The 10,029-nt window shown below is 36.7% G+C and overlaps 1 pseudogene; it reads right to left on the bottom strand.

The window, feature by feature from the left end:
• Positions 1 to 1,689: 1,689 nt before the first annotated feature.
• The window catches only part of LOC122151389, a 37,421-nt pseudogene continuing 29,081 nt past the window's right edge, over positions 1,690 to 10,029 (bottom strand).

Here is a 10,029-nt window from a genome sequence, read left to right as displayed (position 1 = left end):
ACTGAACACTCTGGTTTTTTTATCTTTATCATCAGTAAATGCTTCAAGTAGTCTTCATTTTCAGTAAGCAAGGTTGTGTCATCTGCAAATTGCAAGTTATTAATGAATCTTCCTCCATCATTCTGCTGAAGGTAAGTAAAAAATGACTAGCCATACATTGATAGGGAATCGTCAGAAGTTCAAGCTGGATTCAGAAGGGGATGTGGAACAAGAGATATCACTGCTTATCAGACGGATCTTGGGACAAAAGCTCAGAATACCAAAAAGATGTTTACTTGTGTTCTATTGACTTGGAGAAGGTGTTAGGCTATGTAGATCATAAATTAGGGATAACATTATGAAGAAGGGGAACACATGAATCAAGAGTCAGTCATTCAAACAGAACAGGGGAATAATGTATAACTCAAAATTAGAAAAAGTATGGAGCAGGGTTATATCTTTTCACTTTACTTTTTCAGTCTATACAAATCTTCATCTAACCTAGTAGTCTCCAAATGTTTTTATTTTATACCCAATTAGTAAAAAGTTCTGGAGCACATAATCCTAATATGTGTACATTTATTACATATAGATCATATTATATACTATGAAACTAACATTATTTGTATCATAAACCCAGAAAAAAAAGAAAATATGTTTTAAATAACTTCAATTATATGTTAAAGATATAAAAATTTTTGATTTTAGAAACAAAGTCTTGATACATGCTACAATATGGATGGAGTTTGAAGATATTATGCTAGGAAGTGAGTTGCTAGGCCTGCAGGCTTGAGATCATTGTCACAAGGGACAGTCAAGCTGAACTGGCATAAAATAGTACACAAAACCCCTTGTATATCACCCTACTCCGGTGAGTAGCAACTGAGGTCTGAAAAGCTTGCTAGCAGCTTTCTAAGTGGCATCTACTGTTTTCTCCTCGTCCAGAGTAAAGAGGAGTAAAGAAAATCAAAGACATGAGGAAAGAATTAGTCAAAGGGACTAGTAGACCATGGGAACCTCAGCCTATACAACTCTTGAGATGAGAAGAACTAGATGGCACCTGGATACCGCTGCCAACCACACAGAAGGGTATCAAAATTGAAGATCATGGATACAGTGGCAGAAAAATGTAGAACAAAACACACAAAAAAACAGAATTACTGGTTAGATAGAGACTGCTGAAACCCCTGAGACTATAGCTCCAAATCACCCTTGAGGGCCAGAACTGAACTTACTACTGTGGCTTAACTCTCAACCAGACAGCAGACAGGTCCATGAGCTGAACAATCACAGAGATGCACTGCTTGGAATAATCAAACATGGGATATCAGAAGGGCAGCATTTGTGCAGGAAGAAAGCTTAGAAGGCAGGGACAAGTAGAAAAGGACACAGAGAAAAGGTAATCACAGGAAGGAAGGAGGAAGAAAACTCTTACATTGTGGGATTGCAATCAATGTCATGAAATAAGATGTGCATGAACTGTTGAATGGAAAACAACTTTCACCCAAACCACAATAGAAAGTAAAAAAAAAAAAAAAAAGACATTACACTGAGAAAAACAAATCAATCATAATAGACAAATATTGACAAGCTCACTTATACAAAAAGATAAGAAAAGGCAAATGAATATAAATCAAAACTTATTAATGATTGCCACAGGTGAGAGGAAGGGAGAAAAGGAAGGGTTAACAATAATGGAAAAATCACATTCTATAGCGGTAGGTTGCACAGCCGATAATCACAGTTGTTGTCAATAAGTTGTACACCTGTGAAAAGTTGAATTGCCAAATGTTACACAATAGACATAAAAGAGAGAGAGAGAGAACAGCTGCTGAGGCTGCTTATGTACAACCAAATACCTCATGGGATTAGTGTGGTTCACTGGTTTGGAGGTTTAGGGTCATAGTTTCATGGGCCAAGTTTAATTGACCTGATAATATGTTTAGTGTGTCTGCAGTTCTACCTCCTAGTTCACTGCATAGTGCCTGGGGTCTTAAAAGTTTGAAAAGAGCCATTCAAGGCAAAACAATTGGTCTCTATTTCCCTGCAGCAACAGAGGAAGACGGAAAATAAGGAATAGGAGGAAGATATGGAATGTGTGGCTAAGTGCCTCCATGAACAATAGCCTCCTCTACCATGAGTCCAGAAGAAATGGATGGTGCCTGGCCACTATTACGGAATATTTTGATTAAAGATTCTATAGAAAAATTCTAATCAAAAGAGGGAGAATTCAGAACAGAACTTTAAATTCTTACAGAATCCACATTTTGTGGAGCCATGGAAGGTGGAAGAACCCCTGAAATTATTGCTCTGAAATAATCTTTCAACTTTAAATTAAATATATGCCTTGAAGTCTCCTTAAGACCAAATAATAGTCCGGCTTAACTAGTAAAAATCATCTGTCTTGAGCATTATGCTATTTTAAGAACTATCTATATCAAATTGACAACAGAAACTCGAAAGATTAGATACAAACCTTATGGGGCAGTGAGTTTACGTTAATGGGAGAGGAAAAACTCAGAAAAGGAGGGTAAGAATGGATGCACAACTCAAAAAATGTAATCGATGTCAGTGAATTATACATGTAGAAATGATTAAATTGGTGTATGTTTTGCTGTGTATATTCTTAACAAAATGGAAAAAAAACCCACAACTTTTGATTTTACTAAAAATATTAATATTTTAACAAGATCAAGGCGAACGACTAGGCTTCATTAGTTTAATTCTTCATGGTTTGGCAGTTCCAACATTTGGTTCTGTTGTTGTTAACTGCCATCAAGTCAGTTCCATCCAGTTAATTTTGATACTTGGTTTTGAAGACCATTGTAACTAAAAATATATCTCACAAAGGCACTAGATCCAAAAGGAAGAAGTATCTTTAACTTAACTAAATCAGGATACTGTCCTAGCCCATCTACCCATTATGCAAAAGTTTTTATCAAAATTTATTTGGTAAATTATTATTGTTCCTGATATCAATCAGTTTACTAAGCTAATTAGAAAGTATTACAATTATACATTTTTATTAAATGCATTCAAAACTTAGGGGAACTGTTTCCAAGTATTGTAAGCATATGTAAAAGGGCGTTTTCACAGGTGACATTGTTTTTGGCAAGAAAATCACGTAACAACAGAAACATTTCCAAATGTCTGTTTTCAAAATCATCTCCCCATAGCAAAAATTTCTTTCAAAAAGCAGTTACTTTCTCATTCAGTTAAAATGCCATCTTTACCTTAAATCAATAGATTTTTTTAAAATATGTGCTAGGCTGCATGCTACTGATAGCTATTTATCATTAGGGAAGAAAAAGGTTAAGAAAATTTGAACAGCTGTATTTTTGTAAAAAGAAAAATGCATAATTCACCTTTAAGTTCAAGGACACTTATACTTTTAGTCCCAAGAAAATAAGCAAAATTCTGTATTGTATGAACAATAAATATATTCACTTCCATCTCAGTACAAAGTTCTGCAAAGATACTAATAATTTTAAAAGCCATGTTTCTATAAAATTACTTACAATGGTATTACTTTGTGTAATTTTCGTTTCAGCTCCTTGCCTGTATTAGCCTGACTCTTGATGCAATCTCTAATTCCATATGTGAGCTACCTCCATTACCTTATACTTACAGAAAAAGCAGCCACTGCATCAGTGCTCATTCTTACACAGTTTTTCCAAACAATAAAAAATTAAAACAAACAAACAAACATTGTTTTAGTAAATAAGTTGGTTCTACTGTAGATATATCTTCTCTGGCACATCTTTCCTTTAATGGATATTGAAAAACCTAATTGTTTATTCTCTTATCAAAACAGAATCTAACAAATATCCTAACTTGAGCAAATATTAGAAATACTACAAGTATCTTCTTTCAGCTTGTTGTTGTTATGAGCCGTGGAGTCAGACCTGACTCATAGTGACCCCTCCTTGGATTTCCGAGGCAGTATCACTATGGAAGTAGATTGCCCAACCTTCCTTCGGAGCAGTGGCTGGTGGGTTTGAACCGCCAGTCTTCTGGTTAGCAGTCAAGTGCCTTAGGCACTATGCTACCAGAGCTCCCTCTTTCAACTTAGTATATAGCAAACTTCCTAACTGCAGGGTTCTTTTCTTTTTTTTTTCCCCACCTTTTTCTTGAACTCTTCAGCAATGTTTTCTATGTTCTTTTTAACAATATTTGCTAACAAAAAAAAATGCATGAAATATCTGACCCTGTATCATTTCAGCCAGTTTTACTGTGGCAGGAAGAACATGTGTTTCCCAAAGGTTTTTTGCTATTGAATAAGAAATTTTATAAAGAGTTCTAAATATCATTAGTAAAAATCATAAAATAATTGAGCATCAAATGACTTAAACAGTGCTGAAAAAATCACAAGTTTGTCTTTGTGTTCTGGTTGCTTACAATGTCTTGTTGGTTATCATTTTTTCATTAGTAAACATCTCAAGGCACACTACGTACTAGGGGCAAGGCTCACTGTTAACAATAGTAAAAGGTAAGACTATATTTTAACTACTTTTTTCAATAATTTTGAGTTTGTCAGTATAAATTAGGCAGTCACCATTTTATTAGATAATGTGGCTGATAAAAATAAATGAGTATGGCTCTGCAATTAATTGTTTTGTTGGTTCACTCGTGCTCGCACCTTTAGTACTATCCACAAAAAATACTATTTCTTGCAGAAATCTTTTCAAGCCAAGTGTCCAATTTGTGAGAAATGGTTAAGTTGAAACAGATAAACACGTTGTTGCTGTGTGCTACTGAGTCAACTCTCACTCACAACAACTCTATATGACAGAGTAGAACTGCCCCATAGAGTTTTCTGGGCTGTAGTCTTTACAGAAGCAGGTTGCCAGGTCTTTTCTTCCTTTTGGTTAGCAGCCAAGCACTTAATCATTGTGCCACTAGGGTTCCTTAATATAAGCATAGGTCCACTAAACAATCACACATTATGTTTCACTAAAGCACACTCACAAGTGTGGTTGTATGGTCAACCATATGCACCCTACTTTGGAAAGTAGTGACCTAATCCATATAAAAATGCAGGTACAAGGCAATGAACATCTATGTTGGGGGGGGGGGCAGCAAAAGCTCAGTTCTTACAACTACAAATCATTATTAGAGAAAATATAAAGAAAAGAGAACTTAATCACTGATGAACATTTACATGTTCCTCTCCTCCATCTTGAGGATATCACACCAGAGCCTAAAATATTTGAGGCATAAGTAGCAAAGAGTTCTGGTTCTCCCAAGAAAATTATTCCCTGGCCAATTACTCAAACATAATTTTCTCATTCTTCCACACCATGCCACACCTATCACAGGCCTAGGAAGCAATTCTAGCATTGTCATAGTTCTTGTGTGCCACTTTCAGACCCACGCTTTTCTGTCCTTAAACTTCAAATTACACTATTTCCTATCCTTCCAGAATTTTCTTTCCCTATTGTCACAATATCCAATCTTCAACATCACAGAGACCTTATATCCCCCTCACTCTTCCCCATTTGGTGTAGAGTCCCTGTCTCATTTCTTTTCCTATCTAGACTGGATTCCATGGGTCCATTGTTTCAATTATTTTGGTTTATCACTCTCAATTTCTCTATACTTGTTTTGATGATTCTCAGGATCAGTATAAATATTTTCCTTCTGTACCCCTATACAGAAGGAGCTCTGGTGGCATAGTGCCTATGGCATTTGACTGCTAACCAGAAGGCTGGCAGTTCAAACCCACCAGCTGTTCCATGGAAGGAAAATGGGGCAACCTACTTCCATAAAGAATTACTGCCTTCAAAACCTAATGGGGGTCACTGTGAATCAGAATCAGAGGCCAAGCATTGCTAGGGGAAATTAAAAAAAAAAAAAAAAAAATTGTGTGTGTGTGTATGTGTGTGTGCTGTGTATACACATCTCTCATTGGTACCACTTCCAATCCCCAGCAGGCCTACAGGGCTGCTCAGGAAATCTTTCACTAGTTCTCGATTGGTTTCCCACAGCAACCCTTACAAATCATGGAATCCTCTACTTAACTTCCATTTCAATTTACTTTTTAGCAAGACTTTACCTCCTACATCAGGGTAAAAATAGGAGCTCCTCTAGCCTCTCGTTCTCTGAGCTTCCAGTCTCCAAGCTACTCTCATCTACCTCTGGCCTATCTGAAATGTTATTAGACAAATCACCCCCTTTATAGTGGAGCCTTTAATGTTATTATACAAATTACCCTTTTTATAGCAGATACTTTAGGAACTCAGACCCCTTGATCTATAAACATATTCAAACATTCCCCATCTTAAAAACAGAAAGGCAACTGTCATTCCTGCATACCTCTCTTTCACCCACTGCACAAAAGAACTATGTTCACTTTATTTTCTCATCCAAGAATCTGAATCAGATGAAGAAATGCTCACGATCATTAGCTATTAGAGAGATGCAAATCAAAACAACGAGATACCATCTTGCTCCAGCACTAGTAGCAAAGTTCAACAAGACAGAAAATAACAAATGCTGGCGAGGTTGTGGAGAGATTGGGACTCTCATACACTGCTGGTGGGACTGTAAAATGGTACAACCATTGTGGAAAGCAGTATGGCGATTCCTTCAAAAGTTGGAAATACAAATACCATTTGACCCAGCCATCCCATTACTAGGTATATACCCTAAAGAAGTGAGAGCCATAACAAGAACAGATATATGCACGCCGATGTTCATCGCAGCACTATTTACAATAGCCAAAACTTGGAAACAACCTAGATGTCCAACAACTGAGGAATGGATAACCAAACTATGGTACATACACACAATGAATACTATGCAATGCTAAAGAATAATGTAGAATCTGCAAAACACCGCATAACGTGGATGAACTTGGAGGACATTATGCTGAGCGAAATAAGTCAGTCACAAAAGGACAAATATTGTATTAGTCCATTATTGTGAAAGTTAAGGAAAGGTTTATATATTGGAGGACATTTTCTTTGTTGGTTACCAGGGGTGGGAGGGGAGGGGAGGGAATGCTGTTAGATAGATAGAGATAAATATTGATTTGGGTGAAGAGAAGGGCAATGTACCAAATGTGAGTGATCAATATGGCAGCATTGAGGATGAGAAAGACAGAGAGAGTTACATGGGCAGTACAAACAAATATGAACCCCTTTGTAAATACAATACTGAGTTGTCAATGAAAGCAAACATGGGTATAGGGACGGATAGATGGGTGAACAAGCTAAACAATTATGTATGTCTAAATGGAGAGTGTATCCAAGATCATATTCAGGGTTGGCAGACAATGGGCCTCTCGAAGAGTATGAAGGGATGGACACTGGGAGGAGGTAACTATGGGGAGGAAGTGGGAGGGGAGCTGCTGCATTGTAAATTTTGGTCAATGACATGAGACAAAGTATATGTGAACTGCTGTATGAAAAGTGAATTTACTCTGTAAATCTTCACCCAAATCCTAATAAAAAAAAAAAAAAAAAAAGAATCTGAATCAGTCTATGTCTGACACATAGCTGACATGTAATAAAAGAATCCATTCATTAAAGAATTAATGGATATAACAGCCATATTCGGAAATCCTACATACAGAAATACAGAAAGAGTCTCTCTTCACTTAGGATTTTTCCTGTGACCAACATTTGAAACTTACTAAAATGATAGAGTGATTGGTTAATGTTCTCAAATGAACAAGCTACCAGAAGCTAAAGATTCCACCTTCAATTTAGGCATAGAATCATATGAATCTAAGTTTAATCATATGAAACTGAGTTCAATATTTTAAAAAAAAAAAATTCTCCCATATTCTTGAGAGCAAACATTTCCTAACTGATGCATAAAGGAGATTTTTAGGATTAATGTTAGATATATAGTTTTAGGGATTTCCCATGGTTCTCACTGCCTATGTAAAAGTTGTTTTGTTTTTTTAATGTATGGTTGCTGGTACAATGACAGCAACTAGACAGGAGGTGAGCCCTCACTGTCCAACTTCAGAAGCTTCTGGATCAACCCGGTGTATCCCTAGTTAGTTCCTCTGCATTCCCAGGAAGTTTCAGGAAATAGCTGATGAGGGAGTTTGGTTGAAAAAGGATTTTTAGGAGCAGATAGAGAATCTGTGAAAAAGGCTCTTCTGTTTTAAGAAATCATCAAATGCAATGTAGTATGAGAGGTAAGCACCAGGTGTTAGAAAACCAGGTGAGAGGCTCCTAACACGGCCTAATGAGAGAGAGAAACTGGTTGGAAAAGTGTATAAAACACATCCAGGAAGAGATAATTTGGAGTTGAATTGCTAGGAACAAAGAGGATTCAGCAAAGTTAAAAGGGGGAAAAGGATGCATGCTAGTCAAAGGACCTTAAAGTCCTGGAGAAAATGTTAGCAAATCTGTGAGGCATAGTATTTGGGAAAACAAGTATGACATTAAACATAACACTCATGGTGGGGCAGGAAGACACTGCAGGGGCCAGATTATGAAGGACCTTAGATGCCTTGTTACAGAATTTGACCTATATTCTCAAAGCATTGGAGTTTCTATGATAGATTTTTCAAAGGAATGTGGTATATCCAAACTTACGTTTTAGAAGGGTGATTTAACAGTGCTTCTGAGAATGACAAAATGGATAGGGCACTCAGAAGGAATACTGAGGTCAAGTAAGTAGGAAATTATAACAGCAAAAACTAATGCAGGAACAGAAGGGATGGAATGAGAACCATGGGCCTGGAGGATATTGAGAAAGTAGAAGACTCCCTGGATGGTGCAAATGATTAATATGCTAAGCTGTTACTTGAAAGGCTGGAGGTTAGAGTCCACCTTAAGACAATTTAGAAGAAAGGCTTGGTGATGTACTTCTGAAAAACTAGCCATTGCAAATTCGATGGCCACAATTCTAACCCGACACATGTGTGGCCCCTTGAATCAGAATAGATTTGATGGCAACTTTTGTTTTGTTTTACTGGTTAGAAAGTAGAATTGACAGGACACGGCAATCATCACGGTAACTAGTGTTTCTCCAAAAATGGAGGGACTTCTTCATCTAAAATTGAAGCAGCTGATTAGGATCATGGAATTACAAAATGGAGAAAATGAAGAGGCTCATCATTGAAGGCAGTCTTATGTTTCAATTTACTTTCTTATTTTAAGCACATGTTAACCTCCTAACCTTCCCTTTTTATAATGTTGTGGTCTATTATCTTAACAGTCACTAAGAAAAAAGTCCACAGGAAAATACGTGGTATAGAAAGATCACACTATAAAAGATAAGGATTTACGCCATTTCTCTTCTTTCTCTATCTGCACCTACTCTTTAGCTCCTCAAAATGAATTCTGCACCAACTATGGATCTCTGTCCAAACACTATGATCTCTGCCTCAAAGTTCTAATAATGTTTGAATAAACATTTACATTCTAATATTCTTTACATTTTCATATCATTCATATATCGTTTATGGAGTTCATCATTTTGGAAGACCCGAATGGAAGGGTGAGTAATAGGTCCACTGGGATCCCATCTAGAACCAGTAAGGAATAAACAAACTGCTTCCCTATGGGAAAAATCTTTAAGATGGCTGCATTAATTGTAATAGGAAACGTCTAAATGAACTAATTTAGAAGAATTTGAAGGTCTTAAAGGTGGAAAATAATCTAGGGAGATTTTTGCTCATTCAATTACAGGGATAAGCACTAAAACCTCTATTACAGTTAGCTCTTCTTTGCTTCCTGTTATCCTTAAAATGGGTATTTTAGATCTGGAAAATAATTTCCATGGTTTTAATTGAGATATGGCTGTCCTAGGAGTGTACCTGCACCAAATATGATGCAGCAGATAAGTGGGAAGAGTAAGATGGGCTTTCACACAATATTGGTGACCTGATACTTAAGACATTTTATAAAAAAAACAGTTGTTTTGAAGATGGCAGACTAGGCAGAAAGACTGCACAGACCCTCTTCAACAAAGAAAAGGGAAACCAATTAACACAGACACAGAATATAATCTTGGACCCCTGAGCCTTGAAGGGAAGGATACAGAAGTGGACTAAACCCCAACTAGCAGAAGAATTTGTGTGAAAAT

This window comes from Orycteropus afer, unplaced genomic scaffold (assembly GCF_000298275.1).
Source record: "Orycteropus afer afer isolate SDZICR_OR568_19922 unplaced genomic scaffold, OryAfe1.0 scaffold00424, whole genome shotgun sequence".
In the NCBI taxonomy this organism is placed as follows: domain Eukaryota; kingdom Metazoa; phylum Chordata; class Mammalia; order Tubulidentata; family Orycteropodidae; genus Orycteropus; species Orycteropus afer.
The sequence above is the reverse complement of the archived record's forward strand: the minus strand, read 5'-3'. Positions and strand labels throughout refer to the sequence as shown.